Source organism: Bombus terrestris, chromosome 3 (genome assembly GCF_910591885.1).
Source record: "Bombus terrestris chromosome 3, iyBomTerr1.2, whole genome shotgun sequence".
In the NCBI taxonomy this organism is placed as follows: domain Eukaryota; kingdom Metazoa; phylum Arthropoda; class Insecta; order Hymenoptera; family Apidae; genus Bombus; species Bombus terrestris.
Window position 1 is genome coordinate 17,189,520 of NC_063271.1, and position 21,130 is coordinate 17,210,649.

A 21,130-nucleotide genomic window follows, 5' to 3' on the forward strand; every position below is an offset into this window, starting at 1 on the left:
TGACGCAGGCTGGGCTTCTGTTGCAGTAGTTTTTAGTGTGTCCGTATTGTTGACACCGCATGCATTGAGGTATATCTTTTTTGTGTCGTGGTGGTTCGACTGTTACTATTGTGTTTAGTATTTGTTTGATATCATATATTTCCTTGTTATTGATTCTGGGTTCAAGTTCTATTAAGAATAGTGGTAGGGGTTGCTTAGTGTCGAATCTTGTTATATTGTTTATTGTTCTAGTTTGATGTCCAATTTTAGCTAGCTCATCGCTTAGTTTATGTACGTTGGTTTTAGGATGCAATCCTCTTATGACAATTTTATAGCTCCTTTCAGTTTTAAGCTGATAAGTGTGGTAGATGGCATTTTTTTCTTTTAATGCTTTTATAACTTTCCTAAATGATTCTGGTGTGTTTGTTTGAATTTTTACTTGATCCAATTTTGTTTGCTTTATTGTGTAATTGTTTTTCTCTTCTAGATTATTTAGTAAATCAATGAGCGGGTCTATTATTTGGGCCTCGACAAAGATTGGTGGTGGTTTTGTAATATGGTTTGTTTGGGTAATGGTTTTACTTACGGGGTCAGAGTCTATTTCTTCAGTTAGTGAGTTGAAGGAGTTACTTAGTGGTAATTCTTGCAGCCATCGCTGCTTTTCTGTGACTGGGTTTCCTATGGCACTTGTGTCTGTGGTTGTTTTACGTTTTTTGCTAGCCTTCACTGGCTTCCAGCTTTCATCCTGGTAGTATCTTTCATGTTCTGAATTGCTATCTTCCTGTCCCCGATGCTCTTTTGTTTCTTCTGTCTCCATGTTGGTTTGTTTGGTTTTTATATAATATGTTTCTCCTTTTGTTGCTATGTTTATAGTTGGTATCTGCATTGTTATTTTATTTCCTCCTCACTATCACTTTGCAGCACTATTACTTTGGAGCACTTTTTCACTATTCACTTATACCTGGAGAGGACGACCGTCTAGACACGTCCGTCCTCCTCGGCTGTCCGAGCAGGAGTTCTTAATATTATATGACTTTTTTATTTGTGCTTTTACTCCTTCATAAAGAGTCTTAGAATTAAGAAGAATCAATGCCCATTTGTGTGCAGCCCAATTATCCTCTTTTAATTCAAGTGTTTTAAGTATTAAATCATAAGACTTGAAAAATAATTTCTTCCCTTCTACTTCGCTCACTATTTTAGACAATTTATACATTGCTCTACACAAACGCTATATAATTTCAATATCACCGCTATCCTATAAAAATGTTCAGTTTTGTTATCTACATTTATAAGTGATATACATGTCGGATGCACGTCAGGATTGGGGGTGGGGGTGTTCGGTGAATCTTCGTTGAAATTAGCCATAGGTGCGGTGTAACAATAGTTGAGTTTATTGACACAAATTAGGGAGATTACAGCGTCGATAGATAATCGCAAGGTTTCGATATTCGCGGCACTATGACAATGGTCTCGGCTCCGGCAACGTTTCCGCGGTCAACGGATGCTGAACTTTACCCTTCGTTTGTGTATAAGTGACACTGTATGTTAGAGCAAGGGAGGCAATTATGACGTATACGAAAGACAGGTCGATTACTGATGAGATCGCATTGGAGAGTGAGTCTCCGTCGCGGTGACGCTGTCGAAGAAAACTATGATGGGTGTGCCTAAGGGCACGAGATCATCGGATTCGCGGAGAAAAGTCTTCGTTCGAAGGGTGAGGGAAATTGACGTTGCTGTTAATTGGTCAATTTCCATGTTGGTGGTTAGAGAAAGATATTAGCTGTCCTTGGGGAAAGTTGCTAGCGAGAAGCGTCGTTCGTGGAAGGATAGATTTCTCTTACCTTCCCGTAGTTGGGGCATAGGCCATTTGTCTATTTGAGAGACTTTGTGTAATTGAAATTTAATATTCGTAGCGGGTCCTCGCCCAGCTAAACATATACTGTGAAGAGGCGTTGGCATCTGGCAATCATCTTACCCGAAGGACAAAGTCTGCGTGTGGCGAGCCACGGGACAGAAATCGTTGAAATGTTTACCGTCGTGCCCCGTCCCAAGTATTTCTCTTAAGGAAAGCTATAGAGTTACTTCATGCCTTTTTTAGATAAAACGTTCATCCCTTGACCGCGACTACGTTCGGCGACCGGTTGTCGCCTCGAGCCCGAGCTCACTATCATAAATTTCGAATAAGTACAGTCGGATCGAATTACAACAGCTTCTTGGTGCGGCTATGATGAAATCTGGATTACAGCACTAAGGGGGTCCTCCCACCGCTACAAAGGGAAGGCTCCGGTGTTCTTTCATCTCCGACATACATGTAGTATCGTGGACAAAGGGCCTAAGATATCGATCGAACTATAAACTATGTCGCGAGAGCCGAGGCACCGTCGGGTCCATTAATGTGTCGTCGGTCCTTCAAGTTTTTTTTTATTTATTTATTTATTGAAATTCACAATTTGTCCAATTTGGACATTTGGTAGAATTTTTTAACAGTTATATTTGCATGATGGTGGCTACCCCCAGCGGGGTACCATCCTCGTGTTTGCTAGGTTATGTCCTTTATGAGGTCTGCTGGGTGCTTCCTTTTTAGTCTTCTGTCCATGTTTATGGTTTTGTACGTTTTAGCAGCTAGCCGGTTTGGGTGTGTTGCTATTCTTGATTTGTATTTTTCTGAGTATCTGCTAATTTCTTCCTTGACCGTTGGGATTCCCAGGTCGCGCCATATGTCATCATTTCTGACGCACCAAGGTCCGTTTACTATTGTTTTAAGGATTTTAGCTTGTATAACCTCTATTTTGTTTATATGGCTCATTGCTGCTGTCCCCCGTTGTGGTAATCCGTACGTGCAGATGGTTTTATGATCGCTTTATATATTTTTAATTTATTTTCTATGCTTAATTTGGATTTTCGGCTTGTTAGCCAATGCATTTGTCTCCTTGTTTTCTGTATTTTTTCTACTATTGTTTTGATATGTAGTTTCCATGTGAGTTGTGTATCTAAGTGGAGTCCTAGGTATTTGACATGCTTTGTTTGTGTTATATGCGTGCCGTTCAGTAGGATGAATGGTGGTATCTTTTTTCGTAGCGTGAATGTAATGTGGTTGCATTTATTGGGGTTTGCTTTTATTTGTTTTTCTTGTAGCCAATTTTCTATTTTTGTGATATGTTCTTGTAGTATTTTGACTGCCGTTTCTGGGTTAGTATGCCCGACTAGTATAGCTGTGTCGTCCGCGAATGTCAGTACTGTGATATTGGTAGTTGTTGGGCGTGGTATGTTCACCGTGTATAATGTGTATAGTATTGGGCCTAGGACGCTTCCTTGTGGTACCCCTGCCTTGATGTCTTTAACTTCAGAATGTGTGTCCTTGATTTTTATTACGAAGGTTCTGCAGCTTAGGTAGGATTTTATTAGTTGGTGTATTTGCTCCGGGAATTGTTTCCTAATTGTTTGTAGTAGACTTTCATGGTTAATTTTATCGAATGCTTGCTCCATGTCCTAAAGAGGGCTGTGCAGTATTCCTTGTTTTCTACTGCTATTATTATTTCGTTTATAAGTCTGTGCATTTGCTCTATCGTGGAGTGTTTGTTTCTGAAACCAAATTGGTGTTCCGATATTAGTTTTTTTTTTATCTCTATTATTGTTTTTATCCGGCAATATAATATTTTTTCCAGTATTTTGGAAAATACTGGAAGCAGTGATATTGGTCTGTAAGATGCAGTTTGGTGTGGGTCTTTGCCTGGTTTATGTAACATTTTGATCTGTGCTAATTTCCATGGTTTGGGGAAGTATTGAATTCTTAGAATTGCATTGAATATTATTGTCATTAGTCTTATTGCTTTTGGCGGATGGTTTTTCAAGATTTTGCCATTGATTAGGTCGATTCCTGGTGCTTTGTTGTTTTTTGTTTGATCAATTATGTTTCTAATTTCTTGTGCTGTTGTTTTAGGTATGGTGTATTCCTTGTCGGTTGTGGTAATAGTGGTTTGTGCATCCTCCTCCGTATGTCTTTTGAGGTTGCTGTTGTTGATAATGCGTGGTGTGAATGTGTTGCAGAGGTGGTTGGAGAATTCTTCAGCTTGTTCTTCGTTGCTTCTTGCCCATGTGTTATCTGCTTTTCTGATTGCTGGGACGGGTATTATTGGCTACTTTATTTTTTTCGTGGCTTTCCATAGTGAGTAGTTGGTGTTCTTGTGTGTAGGGAGTGTCCCTATGAACTTTGCGAATTCGTTATTGCTGTGCTCCTTTATTTTGTTTTTTATTTCCTTTGCAAGTTTGTTTAGGTGTTTTTTGTTTTCTCGAGTTCCGTGTTTTTGTCATTTTGCTTTCGCTTTTCTTTTTTCTCTAATTTTGTCGAGTATTTCTTGCGGAATTGTTATTGTTTGTCTGCTGGTTGATTCGGGTGTAGTGGTTGTCCCTGCTGCTTCTTGAATATTTGCTGACAATGTTGCTACTGCCTGTTCTATGTGTTCAAGAGTTCTCAACGGGATGTTGCAGTTATTTTGCTTTCCATTATTTCTGTGAAAGCTTGCATTTGGTGGATTTATTGCATAGTGTTACTGGTTTGCTATTAAGTATTGGTTTCTTTCTGTATTCAATTATTATGGGTGTATGATCGGAGCTGAGCTCGAGGTTGGATGTTATTTTTAGTTTGTTTGTGTTTAGTCCCGTTGTAACTGCAAAGTCCAGGAGATCTGGTTTTTTGTTCGGGTCAGTCGGCCAATATGTCGGTGTTCCTGTGGATAATATATTGAGGTTATTATTTCTAATGTATTTTTCCAGTGTTCTGCCTCGGGGTGTACTGTATCTTGACTCCCATAGCGTGTGCTTTGAGTTGTAGCCTCCCGCTGCGATGTACTTGTCCCCTAGGTCCTGGAAGTATTCTTCCCACATTTGTGATGTTATTTTGTGTCGCGGAGGCACATATACTGCTGACAACTGGAAGTAGTTGCTGCTAGTTTGAACTGTAACGGTGGTTGCTTGTAAATATTCCTTCTTAACTTGGCTGTGTAGATAATGTTTGTTGAAGTGGTCACCACTTCTAGGAAAACGCAGTTCGTTCGTGAGTGCCGAGGCGTGCAGACGTGTGTCCAGTGCCCGGCAAAGTCCACAAAGCAGCAGTGACCATCCAGTTGCTGCTGAGTGCCGAGACGTGCAGACGTGTGCCCAGTGCCCTGTGAAGTTCACAAAACTCCACGTGACGCCCATCTGTCGAAAGCGAATCCAACTAACCTAGCCAGGGGTTAACAGCCTCTCGACTAGTTCTTTCACACTGAATTAACTAGCTCGATGATGGCTCTATCATTTCCAACAGGCTCCCCGGAGCTAAATTATAACACCGCCATTTTTCCTCCCCCGTGGCAAGAGGGCAACACATCTATCCTGGTAAACGACCATCACACGAAAAAACGAAAGCTCGAACCAACCAAGACAAATGTAAACAAGAGTCAAACTAAACCATCAGCCAGCCAGGTGACCACCTACAATAGATTTTCAATACTGGAGTCCACGGAAGACTCCATGATTACAACCGAAAAGGTAAACAACCTCCATAATCAAAGAATTCCCCCTCCCCCACCGATATTCATAAACGACGTAATCGACATTCAGTCAATGATTAAGACTATCGAAAAAGAAATCAGCAAAGAGGACTACAAGTTAAAGATTAACAACAACCACGTGAAAATACTGCCGACCCACCCAGACGCCTATAGAAAGTTAACCAAGCTATTAAAAACATTAAACGCTAAATTCCACACATACCAGCTCAAACAAGAAAGACCATTTCGAGTGGTGCTACGCAACATCCATCACTCAGTTGATCTAGACGAACTAAAGTGCGAACTGTCAAACCACGGCCACGAAGTAACTAATATCAGCAACATTAAGCACAGAATCACAAAAAACCCACTATCCTTATTCTTTATAGACTTAAAACAAAAAACAAACAACAAAGAAATCTACAATATCAATCGGCTGATGAACTCCATAGTTAAGTTCGAGCCACCTCTTGTAAAGAAAGAAATAATACAATGCAAAAGGTGCCAAAGGTACGGCCACACGCAGAAATACTGCAATCACAACTTCCGGTGCGTAAAATGTGCAGGTAATCACCCCACTGACCAATGCACTAAACCCCCGGAAACCCCCGCCAAGTGTATCCACTGTCAAGGAGAGCATCCTGCGAACTACAAAGGATGCTCAGCCTACAAATCGCTACATAATATAAGGTATCCAAAACTGAGACCCAAGGACACAAACATACAAGAACCTAAACCCCAAAAACTCACCTCACCAACAGTATCCTATGCGAAGGCAACGCAAGGAAACGTATACAACTCGAAAACACACAGTGTACACACAGAAAATAGAATTCCCACCCCACAAAGCACAGACAACTTTACCAGACTCGAAAAACTTATCGAGAAGCAAACTGAGCAAATTAACAACTTGCTGTCACTACTCACATTCTTCATGGACAAATTCATAAGCACAGAAGCAAAATAAAACCAATGCGAATAGCTCTGTGGAACGCCAACGGTCTAGCTCAGCACAAATCTGAGCTAGAACTATTCTTAAAACAACAGCAAATCGATGTGATGCTCATATCCGAAACCCATTTCACCGACAAAAACTACCTCAAAATACACGGCTTCAACTTCTACCACACCCGACACCCCAGCGGAAAGGCTCACGGCGGCACCGGAATCATAATCAAGTCAAACATCAAACACTACGAACTTCCACCATTCCAGAAAGACTACCTCCAAGCAACAAACGTAGCAATAGAAGACTGTCATGGTACAATCACCACCTCAGCTGTATACTGCCCTCCCAGACACTCCATCGCCAAAGAAGACTTCGACCACTTCCTGGACACCCTGGGCAACAGATGCATAGCCGGAGGAGACTACAACGCTAAACACACCCAATGGGGTAGCAGACTGGTTACAGTAAGAGGCAAAAACCTCCTCAACAGCATAATATCCAACAACCTCAACTACCTTACCACATACGAACCCACACACTGGCCCACCGACACAAACAAAATACCCGATCTCCTTGATTTCTTCATAACTAAAAATATCTCGCCAAGACACGTCCTAATCAATTCCTCGGCTGATCTCTCCTCTGATCATTCCCCCGTGATAGTAACAGTCAGTTCAACTATCATCGAGAATACACCTAATGGCTCCATTCATAACCAACACACCAACTGGCAGCTCTTTAGAGAAGTCTTTACCCACACAACTTCAGCCTCAACCTCACTAAAAACCAATGACGAAATCGAAGCAGCCACGGAATACCTAAATGCGAGCATAATAAACGCTATCCGCGTCTCCACACCGGCAAAAACGTCCATCAGCAACCACGAATACCCCCAGTACATATTAAAAAAAATAGCAGAAAAACGTAGACTAAGAAGGATATGGCAGACCCATAGAACACCGGAGGACAAACGCAAACTAAACAACGCAACTAGAAAACTATCCAAAACCATAAAGAACTACAATAATGACCGTTTTCACAAATATCTCGCCAGCCTGTCCCCCACAGCCGACTCAAACTACTCACTATGGAAAGCCTCCAGGAAACTCACGCGCCCCCCACAAATAATACCTCCAATCCGCCGCCCGCAGGGTGGATGGGCGCGTAGCCCTATAGAAAAAGCCAACCTATTTGCCAAACACTTGACTGAAGTATTCCAACCCCATTCCTCCATAGCTGCAGCGGACGTCACCGAATACCTGCACACTCCCTTCCAAATGTCCCCTCCTATCCAACCCTTCACTTCTGCAGAGATCATAGAAGCTATCCGTCGCCTAAACCCCAAGAAAGCAGCAGGTCACGACCTAATAGGAAATAAAGCAATCAAGGAACTCCCCATAAAAGGGATTGCACTCATCGCATCAATATTTAACGCCATCCTCCGCCTTGAACACTTTCCTAAGGCGTGGAAAATCTCACTAATCACCCTCATCCCCAAACCCGGTAAACCAATATATGAAGCCAGCTCCTATCGCCCAATCAGTCTCTTACCTACCCTGTCTAAACTATTCGAGAGGCTGCTCACGAATCGTCTCCTTCCACTCCTAGAAGAATTGAAAACTCTCCCAGATCACCAATTCGGCTTCCGAAAACAACACTCAACAGTAGAGCAAATCCACCGCATAACCCACATGATCAGCCAAACCTTTGAAAAGAAAAAATACTGCTCAGCCGTATTCCTAGACATCCAACAGGCATTCGATAAAGTATGGCATGAAGGGCTACTCTACAAGCTTAAAAAAATCCTACCCCACCCATACTACTCCATCTTAAAATCCTACCTAACCAACAGACAATTCATAGTTAAATGTCTAGGCGCCACTTCCGCAACATTCCCAATAGAATCCGGCATACCGCAAGGTAGTGTCCTCGGACCCCTACTATTCTCCATCTACACTGCCGACTTACCCGTACCAAACGAGGTAACAATAGCAACATTTGCCGACGACACAGCACTATTAGCTACCCACGCAGACCCGGCAATTGCCTCATCCACTCTCCAGCGAAGTCTCGACTCCATGGAAAAGTGGTTCCAAAAATGGGGTTTTAAAATAAACGAAAAAAAATCCTCCCATGTAACCTTCACGCTCCGAAAACAAACCTGCCCCCAGGTCACCATTAACAACACAATAATCCCAAGCAAGGACTCCGTAAGATACCTGGGCATGACCCTGGACAGGAGGCTAACCTGGAAAAAACATATCTCGGAAAAAACAAAGCAACTAAAGGAAAAACTAAGAAAATTCTATTGGCTCACGGGCCGACGCTCCAAACTAAACATACAGAACAAAATAACCCTCTACAAGACCGTAATAAAACCTGTCTGGACCTACGGAATCCAACTATGGGGAACAGCAAGTAACTCCAACATTGAAATACTCCAACGCTTCCAATCGAAAACGCTAAGATCCCTATTAAATGCACCCTGGTATGTTACCAACGAAACAATCCACCGCGACCTCAAGATACCTACAGTCAAAGATGAAATACACAAGTCCAGAAGCAGATATAACACAAGAGTCAACAACCACCACAACCCACTAGTCACCCAACTACTGGACACGACGGACCAGATCCGCAGACTAAAAAGAAAATACCCTCTAGACTAAATCCTTAGTTTCTACTAGAACCAACAATATAAAACTATTATAATCCATGTCATTGTATCACGCCAAACTAAGTTACTGAAAATTCTCAACGAGAATTGATTGTAAATATTCTAATAAATAAAAAAAAAAAAAAAAAACTTCTAGGAAAACTCCACATCTGGTCTTTTTAGCTTTCTCAAGCGCTGAAGCCATCGACAGCACATAGAGAAAAGAATAGCAGGGAGGCAGACCATAAACTGTAGACAGGCGACGTTGGCTTCGGGGTTGTCAGTCATAAAGTAACACTGCTAGCGTGCGGATCTGGACCAGCTCAAATTGTATTGCTGTATTTCATTATTAAGTCAAATATATACTTTGTATCTTACACTTTATCCACGCGTTTTTCCCTCTTTATATACTGAATAACCTCAACAGGTTATGGGCCCAGGGCTGTAAAGTGTAAGATAGCAACTCGAAGTGAATAAATTGTCAAAGTATTGTGCTTAGTAAAGTAAGTGATAGTGCCAAAATGGAATCTGCAAGTGCGAAGATCGAGATGTTACGTGGCGAAGAAAACTGGCTCCAGTGGCGTTTTGTCATGCGTACACTTTTGGAAGAAGATGACGACCTGAGCAACGTGTGTGAAGGGAATCTGTGTCATCCAGGTAACAGTGCGGAGAAAGAAATCGCCCGTAAAAGATTTTGGAAGGCAGATCGGCTAGCGAGAAAATTAATTGTGACCTCAGTAGGAAAGAAACCGTTGGATCTTCTTTTATGTTGCACAACAGCACATGAAATGTGGAAAAAGTTGAATACAGTATATGACATGAAGTCGGATGAGAATCTAAGTATGGTCCAGAAGCAGTTCTTCAATTTTAAATGGGAAGAATCTGAAAATGTATCTTACAACTTATCAAAGTTGGAATTGATAGCGGCGAAGATGACAACTCTTGGGAGTGAAATTGACGAGAAAATGCTGATAACACGCATTTTATCGGTGTTACCGAACAAATTTGACCATTTTTACAGTGCGTGGGATTCGGTGGAAGAAGAAAAGAAGACCTTAGACAGGCTTAGTACCAGGCTGATGGCGGAAGAAATCAGATGGAAGAAAGACGACCAGGAAACATCAGTGGCGCTGGTAACAAAAGGTAACAATTATAAAAAGGAACAGCAGAAGCAGCCAAGCAAACGTGAATACGAGAAACAAGGACCAAGCTGTTTCAACTGTGGAAAAGTTGGCCATCTAAAGAAGGATTGCTTTAGATGCTTTACATGCAAAAGGAAAGGCCACACCAGCAAAAATTGCTTCAAAAATAAGAAAGGAAACAACAGCAGAGACAACCAGGAACCCAGAATTGAAAATCGAGATCACAGCGGAATTGGTCTATTAGGAAGCACCTCAACGATACAAGTGGCAAACCATTATGCTTGGATAATCGACTCAGGAGCTACGGATCACATGACAGGACGACAAGAATGGTTCAGCGTCTTCGAAAAATTCGATAACACGGTAAAGATAGAAATCGGCGATGGTACGTTCATGGATGCGTACGGCAAAGGAAAAATCAAGGTAGAGACTTTTGTGGACGGCAAATGGGTAGCATGTACAATGAACGATGTCTTGTATGTACCAGGTATGAAAAGAAATCTATTTTCCATTAGATCTGTTGCAAGAAGAGGTATAGATTTCTGTATTCTAAGGGAAGGGAAAAACTGCATGTTTTTACAAAATCAGAAAATAATAGCAAGGGGTTCTGTTATTGGAAATTTATATAAGGTCGACATGCGAGTTATCATACCGTCAGTTTGTAATCTTAGCAATAGAGCGGAGTCAAACGCGGACACACTGCAGTTATGGCACGAACGGCTATGTCATCAAAACATCAGACACGTTAAGGAATTTTTAAAGAATTCGAATATAAAAGTTGTAGAGGATAGTAACTTTTTCTGTGAAGGTTGCGCGTACGGGAAACACCATAGATCGAGTTTTCACCAGAAAACCAAGCGTGCGACTAAACCTCGCGAAATTATTTATACGGATGTATGTGGACCCATGGAAGTCGAGTCATTAGGCAAAAAATTGTATTTTCTTGCGTTTAAAGATGATTTTTCCAAATTCACAAAGATTTACTTCTTACGACATAAGTCAGAAGTAATCGAAAAGTTAAAAACCTTTTGCCTAGAAGTCGAAAATCAATTCAATGATAAGATTAAAGAAATTCATAGCGATGGAGGGAAAGAATTCAAAAATAAAGAAGTTAAAGAATTTTTAAGAAGTCAGGGAATTAAGCACACGATTAACGTCCCATACACTCCTGAACAGAATGGCGTCGCAGAAAGAGAAAATAGAACAATAGTAGAAGCAGGAAGGTCGATGTTATATTCGAAATCTAATCTACCGTTGTTTTTATGGGCCGAAGCCATGAACACCGCAGTGCATGTCATAAATAAGACCGGGCCGACAAGACAAGACAAGAAAACACCATATGAACTGTGGTACGGGAAATCGCCAGATGTAGAAAAGTTTAGAGTTTTCGGTACTGAATGCTTTGCACACATACCTGCGGAAAAGAGAAGGAAATTGGACAGAAAGGCTAACAAAGGATATTTGGTAGGCTATCTAGATAACGGACGAGGGTATCGAGTGTACGTGCCGACCGTAAGAAATGTAATATTAAGCCGTGACGTAATATTTAAGCCCGAATTAGAAACTGAAAAATTCGTTAATTTAAGTTTACCGAAAATTGTCGAGCGCGAAGATGTGCGTGCACAGAGCGATAGAGTATGTACGCATGAAAGTGTAGAGAGTGAAACTGAAAAACAACCTTTTATAACTAGCGAGAATGTGAGACAATTGAGAGATAGAGATAAGATCAAGCGAACCGATTTTTATGGTAACCCAGTAACGTACGTAGCGGAAAAATTACCAGTGGATTTTAACGAAGCGATGAGATCCGAAAAGAGAGAGTTATGGGAAAAGGCTATGAATGATGAAATGAAATCGCACTATGAAAATAAGACGTGGATTCTTGTGGAAAAACCAAGAGATCAAAAGATACTTAGTAATAGGTGGGTTTTAACGGTAAAGCTAAATCCGGACAACTCGGAACGATACAAAGCGCGACTTGTAATAAAAGGGTGTTCGCAGAAAGAAGGCATAGATTATAAAGAAACCTATAGTCCCGTTGCTCGGTTTGATACAATTAGATTAATGCTCAGTATTGCTGCTAAAAATAATTTACAACTTGGACAGTTTGACATAAAAACCGCATTTTTATATGGAAGTCTGAAAGAAGACATCTATATGAAACAACCTCAAGGTTATGAGGATGGTACGAATCGCGTTTGTAAATTGCTAAAAAGCCTATATGGCTTAAAGCAGTCTCCAAGATGTTGGACGGAACGTTTCACAAAATTTATTTCAAATCTAAAATTCTATCAGAGCAACGCAGATCCTTGTTTTTATTTTTATACAGAAGATGACAAATTAATGTTGATGACCATATACGTAGACGATGGACTAGTAGTAGCTTCAGACGAATCTCTAATCGATAAATTTTTCAGTGATTTAAATAAAGAATTCAAAATTACGAGTTCGAAAGAAGTAAAGAGTTTTCTTGGACTTGAAATTAATAGATTACAAGATGGTTCAATATTCATTCATCAGAGCAGGTATATCGAAAGAATGTTAGAAAAATTTAATATGAATGGGGCAAACAGTATTTCTACACCTATCGAGACTAATTGGAGCGAAAGTAACATAGGCAATAATGAGTGTAATGCACCATACAGAGAAGCCGTAGGAAACTTAATGTTTTTACAAACCGTAAGTAGGCCAGATATCAGTTTTGCAATAAATATAGCGTCGAGACATTTAGAGAACCCAAACGAGTATCAGTGGAAATTAGTCAAACGAATTTTGCGCTACATAAAAGGGACCGCAGACATGGGACTCTTATATACAAAAGCAGGCAATCTCGAAACCTTCAGTGATGCTGACTATGCAGGCGACAAAGAAACAAGAATGTCGACATCAGGCGTTGTATGTAAGTATGCGAATGCGGCCATCACATGGCAATGTAAGCGACAACAATGTATAGCTCTATCTACGACAGAAGCTGAGTATGTCAGTGCAGCCTCAGGAGCGAAAGAAATTATGTGGCTAAAGAAAATATTTCTCGAATGCAAAATAGAGATATTTAAGTATACGCTAGGTGTAGACAATACTAGTGCCGTAAAATTAATTAAGAATCCTGAATTCCATCAAAGAAGTAAGCATATTGATGTAAGATACCACTTTTTGCGAGATTTATACAATAGAAGCGAAATTGATGTAACATATGTAACAAGCGAAGAGCAACTGGCAGATATATGTACAAAGGCGTTGCCAAAACCAAGATTTGAATATTTAAGACAAAAGTTAGGTTTGAAAAATAAAAAGATGTTAAGAGGTAATTGCTTATAGAGATGTAGAGTTTTTAGGGAGGGTGTCGAAGTGACTATCACTTCTAATATAAAAAAAAAAAAAAAAAAAAAAAAAAACTCTACATGATCTGTTTAGCCTTCCCGTAGTTTTTAGTAATAAATTAATTTTAATGGAAAAGAGAAAGGCAGCTGGCAAATGTATTTGTGAAGACATTGACAAAATCAAGGTTCAGATATTTACGACGAGAGTTAGAAAATATACAGATATAATTGTTTGTTGGGATGTAGAGTTTTAGGGAGGGTGTTGAAGTGGTCACCACTTCTAGGAAAACTCCACATTTGGTCTTTTTAGCTTTCTCAAGCGCTGAAGCCATCGACAGCACATAGAGAAAAGAATAGCAGGGAGGCAGACCATAAACTGTAGACAGGCGACGTTGGCTTCGGGGTTGTCAGTCATAAAGTAACACTGCTAGCGTGCGGATCTGGACCAGCTCAAATTGTATTGCTGTATTTCATTATTAAGTCAAATATATACTTTGTATCTTACACTTTATCCACGCGTTTTTCCCTCTTTATATACTGAATAACCTCAACAGGTTATGGGCCCAGGGCTGTAAAGTGTAAGATAGCAACTCGAAGTGAATAAATTGTCAAAGTATTGTGCTTAGTAAAGTAAGTGATAGTGCCAAAATGGAATCTGCAAGTGCGAAGATCGAGATGTTACGTGGCGAAGAAAACTGGCTCCAGTGGCGTTTTGTCATGCGTACACTTTTGGAAGAAGATGACGACCTGAGCAACGTGTGTGAAGGGAATCTGTGTCATCCAGGTAACAGTGCGGAGAAAGAAATCGCCCGTAAAAGATTTTGGAAGGCAGATCGGCTAGCGAGAAAATTAATTGTGACCTCAGTAGGAAAGAAACCGTTGGATCTTCTTTTATGTTGCACAACAGCACATGAAATGTGGAAAAAGTTGAATACAGTATATGACATGAAGTCGGATGAGAATCTAAGTATGGTCCAGAAGCAGTTCTTCAATTTTAAATGGGAAGAATCTGAAAATGTATCTTACAACTTATCAAAGTTGGAATTGATAGCGGCGAAGATGACAACTCTTGGGAGTGAAATTGACGAGAAAATGCTGATAACACGCATTTTATCGGTGTTACCGAACAAATTTGACCATTTTTACAGTGCGTGGGATTCGGTGGAAGAAGAAAAGAAGACCTTAGACAGGCTTAGTACCAGGCTGATGGCGGAAGAAATCAGATGGAAGAAAGACGACCAGGAAACATCAGTGGCGCTGGTAACAAAAGGTAACAATTATAAAAAGGAACAGCAGAAGCAGCCAAGCAAACGTGAATACGAGAAACAAGGACCAAGCTGTTTCAACTGTGGAAAAGTTGGCCATCTAAAGAAGGATTGCTTTAGATGCTTTACATGCAAAAGGAAAGGCCACACCAGCAAAAATTGCTTCAAAAATAAGAAAGGAAACAACAGCAGAGACAACCAGGAACCCAGAATTGAAAATCGAGATCACAGCGGAATTGGTCTATTAGGAAGCACCTCAACGATACAAGTGGCAAACCATTATGCTTGGATAATCGACTCAGGAGCTACGGATCACATGACAGGACGACAAGAATGGTTCAGCGTCTTCGAAAAATTCGATAACACGGTAAAGATAGAAATCGGCGATGGTACGTTCATGGATGCGTACGGCAAAGGAAAAATCAAGGTAGAGACTTTTGTGGACGGCAAATGGGTAGCATGTACAATGAACGATGTCTTGTATGTACCAGGTATGAAAAGAAATCTATTTTCCATTAGATCTGTTGCAAGAAGAGGTATAGATTTCTGTATTCTAAGGGAAGGGAAAAACTGCATGTTTTTACAAAATCAGAAAATAATAGCAAGGGGTTCTGTTATTGGAAATTTATATAAGGTCGACATGCGAGTTATCATACCGTCAGTTTGTAATCTTAGCAATAGAGCGGAGTCAAACGCGGACACACTGCAGTTATGGCACGAACGGCTATGTCATCAAAACATCATACACGTTAAGGAATTTTTAAAGAATTCGAATATAAAAGTTGTAGAGGATAGTAACTTTTTCTGTGAAGGTTGCGCGTACGGGAAACACCATAGATCGAGTTTTCACCAGAAAACCAAGCGTGCGACTAAACCTCGCGAAATTATTTATACGGATGTATGTGGACCTATGGAAGTCGAGTCATTAGGCAAAAAATTGTATTTTCTTGCGTTTAAAGATGATTTTTCCAAATTCACAAAGATTTACTTCTTACGACATAAGTCAGAAGTAATCGAAAAGTTAAAAACCTTTTGCCTAGAAGTCGAAAATCAATTCAATGATAAGATTAAAGAAATTCATAGCGATGGAGGGAAAGAATTCAAAAATAAAGAAGTTAAAGAATTTTTAAGAAGTCAGGGAATTAAGCACACGATTAACGTCCCATACACTCCTGAACAGAATGGCGTCGCAGAAAGAGAAAATAGAACAATAGTAGAAGCAGGAAGGTCGATGTTATATTCGAAATCTAATCTACCGTTGTTTTTATGGGCCGAAGCCATGAACACCGCAGTGCATGTCATAAATAAGACCGGGCCGACAAGACAAGACAAGAAAACACCATATGAACTGTGGTACGGGAAATCGCCAGATGTAGAAAAGTTTAGAGTTTTCGGTACTGAATGCTTTGCACACATACCTGCGGAAAAGAGAAGGAAATTGGACAGAAAGGCTAACAAAGGATATTTGGTAGGCTATCTAGATAACGGACGAGGGTATCGAGTGTACGTGCCGACCGTAAGAAATGTAATATTAAGCCGTGACGTAATATTTAAGCCCGAATTAGAAACTGAAAAATTCGTTAATTTAAGTTTACCGAAAATTGTCGAGCGCGAAGATGTGCGTGCACAGAGCGATAGAGTATGTACGCATGAAAGTGTAGAGAGTGAAACTGAAAAACAACCTTTTATAACTAGCGAGAATGTGAGACAATTGAGAGATAGAGATAAGATCAAGCGAACCGATTTTTATGGTAACCCAGTAACGTACGTAGCGGAAAAATTACCAGTGGATTTTAACGAAGCGATGAGATCCGAAAAGAGAGAGTTATGGGAAAAGGCTATGAATGATGAAATGAAATCGCACTATGAAAATAAGACGTGGATTCTTGTGGAAAAACCAAGAGATCAAAAGATACTTAGTAATAGGTGGGTTTTAACGGTAAAGCTAAATCCGGACAACTCGGAACGATACAAAGCGCGACTTGTAATAAAAGGGTGTTCGCAGAAAGAAGGCATAGATTATAAAGAAACCTATAGTCCCGTTGCTCGGTTTGATACAATTAGATTAATGCTCAGTATTGCTGCTAAAAATAATTTACAACTTGGACAGTTTGACATAAAAACCGCATTTTTATATGGAAGTCTGAAAGAAGACATCTATATGAAACAACCTCAAGGTTATGAGGATGGTACGAATCGCGTTTGTAAATTGCTAAAAAGCCTATATGGCTTAAAGCAGTCTCCAAGATGTTGGACGGAACGTTTCACAAAATTTATTTCAAATCTAAAATTCTATCAGAGCAACGCAGATCCTTGTTTTTATTTTTATACAGAAGATGACAAATTAATGTTGATGACCATATACGTAGACGATGGACTAGTAGTAGCTTCAGACGAATCTCTAATCGATAAATTTTTCAGTGATTTAAATAAAGAATTCAAAATTACGAGTTCGAAAGAAGTAAAGAGTTTTCTTGGACTTGAAATTAATAGATTACAAGATGGTTCAATATTCATTCATCAGAGCAGGTATATCGAAAGAATGTTAGAAAAATTTAATATGAATGGGGCAAACAGTGTTTCTACACCTATCGAGACTAATTGGAGCGAAAGTAACATAGACAATAATGAGTGTAATGCACCATACAGAGAAGCCGTAGGAAACTTAATGTTTTTACAAACCGTAAGTAGGCCAGATATCAGTTTTGCAATAAATATAGCGTCGAGACATTTAGAGAACCCAAACGAGTATCAGTGGAAATTAGTCAAACGAATTTTGCGCTACATAAAAGGGACCGCAGACATGGGACTCTTATATACAAAAGCAGGCAATCTCGAAACCTTCAGTGATGCTGACTATGCAGGCGACAAAGAAACAAGAAAGTCGACATCAGGCGTTGTATGTAAGTATGCGAATGCGGCCATCACATGGCAATGTAAGCGACAACAATGTATAGCTCTATCTACGACAGAAGCTGAGTATGTCAGTGCAGCCTCAGGAGCGAAAGAAATTATGTGGCTAAAGAAAATATTTCTCGAATGCAAAATAGAGATATTTAAGTATACGCTAGGTGTAGACAATACTAGTGCCGTAAAATTAATTAAGAATCCTGAATTCCATCAAAGAAGTAAGCATATTGATGTAAGATACCACTTTTTGCGAGATTTATACAATAGAAGCGAAATTGATGTAACATATGTAACAAGCGAAGAGCAACTGGCAGATATATGTACAAAGGCGTTGCCAAAACCAAGATTTGAATATTTAAGACAAAAGTTAGGTTTGAAAAATAAAAAGATGTTAAGAGGTAATTGCTTATAGAGATGTAGAGTTTTTAGGGAGGGTGTCGAAGTGACTATCACTTCTAATATAAAAAAAAAAAAAAAAAAAAAAAAAAACTCTACATGATCTGTTTAGCCTTCCCGTAGTTTTTAGTAATAAATTAATTTTAATGGAAAAGAGAAAGGCAGCTGGCAAATGTATTTGTGAAGACATTGACAAAATCAAGGTTCAGATATTTACGACGAGAGTTAGAAAATATACAGATATAATTGTTTGTTGGGATGTAGAGTTTTAGGGAGGGTGTTGAAGTGGTCACCACTTCTAGGAAAACTCCACATTTGGTCTTTTTAGCTTTCTCAAGCGCTGAAGCCATCGACAGCACATAGAGAAAAGAATAGCAGGGAGGCAGACCATAAACTGTAGACAGGCGACGTTGGCTTCGGGGTTGTCAGTCATAAAGTAACACTGCTAGCGTGCGGATCTGGACCAGCTCAAATTGTATTGCTGTATTTCATTATTAAGTCAAATATATACTTTGTATCTTACACTTTATCCACGCGTTTTTCCCTCTTTATATACTGAATAACCTCAACAGGTTATGGGCCCAGGGCTGTAAAGTGTAAGATAGCAACTCGAAGTGAATAAATTGTCAAAGTATTGTGCTTAGTAAAGTAAGTGATAGTGCCAAAATGGAATCTGCAAGTGCGAAGATCGAGATGTTACGTGGCGAAGAAAACTGGCTCCAGTGGCGTTTTGTCATGCGTACACTTTTGGAAGAAGATGACGACCTGAGCAACGTGTGTGAAGGGAATCTGTGTCATCCAGGTAACAGTGCGGAGAAAGAAATCGCCCGTAAAAGATTTTTGAAGGCAGATCGGCTAGCGAGAAAATTAATTGTGACCTCAGTAGGAAAGAAACCGTTGGATCTTCTTTTATGTTGCACAACAGCACATGAAATGTGGAAAAAGTTGAATACAGTATATGACATGAAGTCGGATGAGAATCTAAGTATGGTCCAGAAGCAGTTCTTCAATTTTAAATGGGAAGAATCTGAAAATGTATCTTACAACTTATCAAAGTTGGAATTGATAGCGGCGAAGATGACAACTCTTGGGAGTGAAATTGACGAGAAAATGCTGATAACACGCATTTTATCGGTGTTACCGAACAAATTTGACCATTTTTACAGTGCGTGGGATTCGGTGGAAGAAGAAAAGAAGACCTTAGACAGGCTTAGTACCAGGCTGATGGCGGAAGAAATCAGATGGAAGAAAGACGACCAGGAAACATCAGTGGCGCTGGTAACAAAAGGTAACAATTATAAAAAGGAACAGCAGAAGCAGCCAAGCAAACGTGAATACGAGAAACAAGGACCAAGCTGTTTCAACTGTGGAAAAGTTGGCCATCTAAAGAAGGATTGCTTTAGATGCTTTACATGCAAAAGGAAAGGCCACACCAGCAAAAATTGCTTCAAAAATAAGAAAGGAAACAACAGCAGAGACAACCAGGAACCCAGAATTGAAAATCGAGATCACAGCGGAATTGGTCTATTAGGAAGCACCTCAACGATACAAGTGGCAAACCATTATGCTTGGATAATCGACTCAGGAGCTACGGATCACATGACAGGACGACAAGAATGGTTCAGCGTCTTCGAAAAATTCGATAACACGGTAAAGATAGAAATCGGCGATGGTACGTTCATGGATGCGTACGGCAAAGGAAAAATCAAGGTAGAGACTTTTGTGGACGGCAAATGGGTAGCATGTACAATGAACGATGTCTTGTATGTACCAGGTATGAAAAGAAATCTATTTTCCATTAGATCTGTTGCAAGAAGAGGTATAGATTTCTGTATTCTAAGGGAAGGGAAAAACTGCATGTTTTTACAAAATCAGAAAATAATAGCAAGGGGTTCTGTTATTGGAAATTTATATAAGGTCGACATGCGAGTTATCATACCGTCAGTTTGTAATCTTAGCAATAGAGCGGAGTCAAACGCGGACACACTGCAGTTATGGCACGAACGGCTATGTCATCAAAACATCATACACGTTAAGGAATTTTTAAAGAATTCGAATATAAAAGTTGTAGAGGATAGTAACTTTTTCTGTGAAGGTTGCGCGTACGGGAAACACCATAGATCGAGTTTTCACCAGAAAACCAAGCGTGCGACTAAACCTCGCGAAATTATTTATACGGATGTATGTGGACCTATGGAAGTCGAGTCATTAGGCAAAAAATTGTATTTTCTTGCGTTTAAAGATGATTTTTCAAAATTCACAAAGATTTACTTCTTACGACATAAGTCAGAAGTAATCGAAAAGTTAAAAACCTTTTGCCTAGAAGTCGAAAATCAATTCAATGATAAGATTAAAGAAATTCATAGCGATGGAGGGAAAGAATTCAAAAATAAAGAAGTTAAAGAATTTTTAAGAAGTCAGGGAATTAAGCACACGATTAACGTCCCATACACTCCTGAACAGAATGGCGTCGCAGAAAGAGAAAATAGAACAATAGTAGAAGCAGGAAGGTCGATGTTATATTCGAAATCTAATCTACCGTTGTTTTTATGGGCCGAAGCCATGAACACCGCAGTGCATGTCATAAATAAGACCGGGCCGACAAGACAAGACAAGAAAACACCATATGAACTGTGGTACGGGAAATCGCCAGATGTAGAAAAGTTTAGAGTTTTCGGTACTGAATGCTTTGCACACATACCTGCGGAAAAGAGAAGGAAATTGGACAGAAAGGCTAACAAAGGATATTTGGTAGGCTATCTAGATAACGGACGAGGGTATCGAGTGTACGTGCCGACCGTAAGAAATGTAATATTAAGCCGTGACGTAATATTTAAGCCCGAATTAGAAACTGAAAAATTCGTTAATTTAAGTTTACCGAAAATTGTCGAGCGCGAAGATGTGCGTGCACAGAGCGATAGAGTATGTACGCATGAAAGTGTAGAGAGTGAAACTGAAAAACAACCTTTTATAACTAGCGAG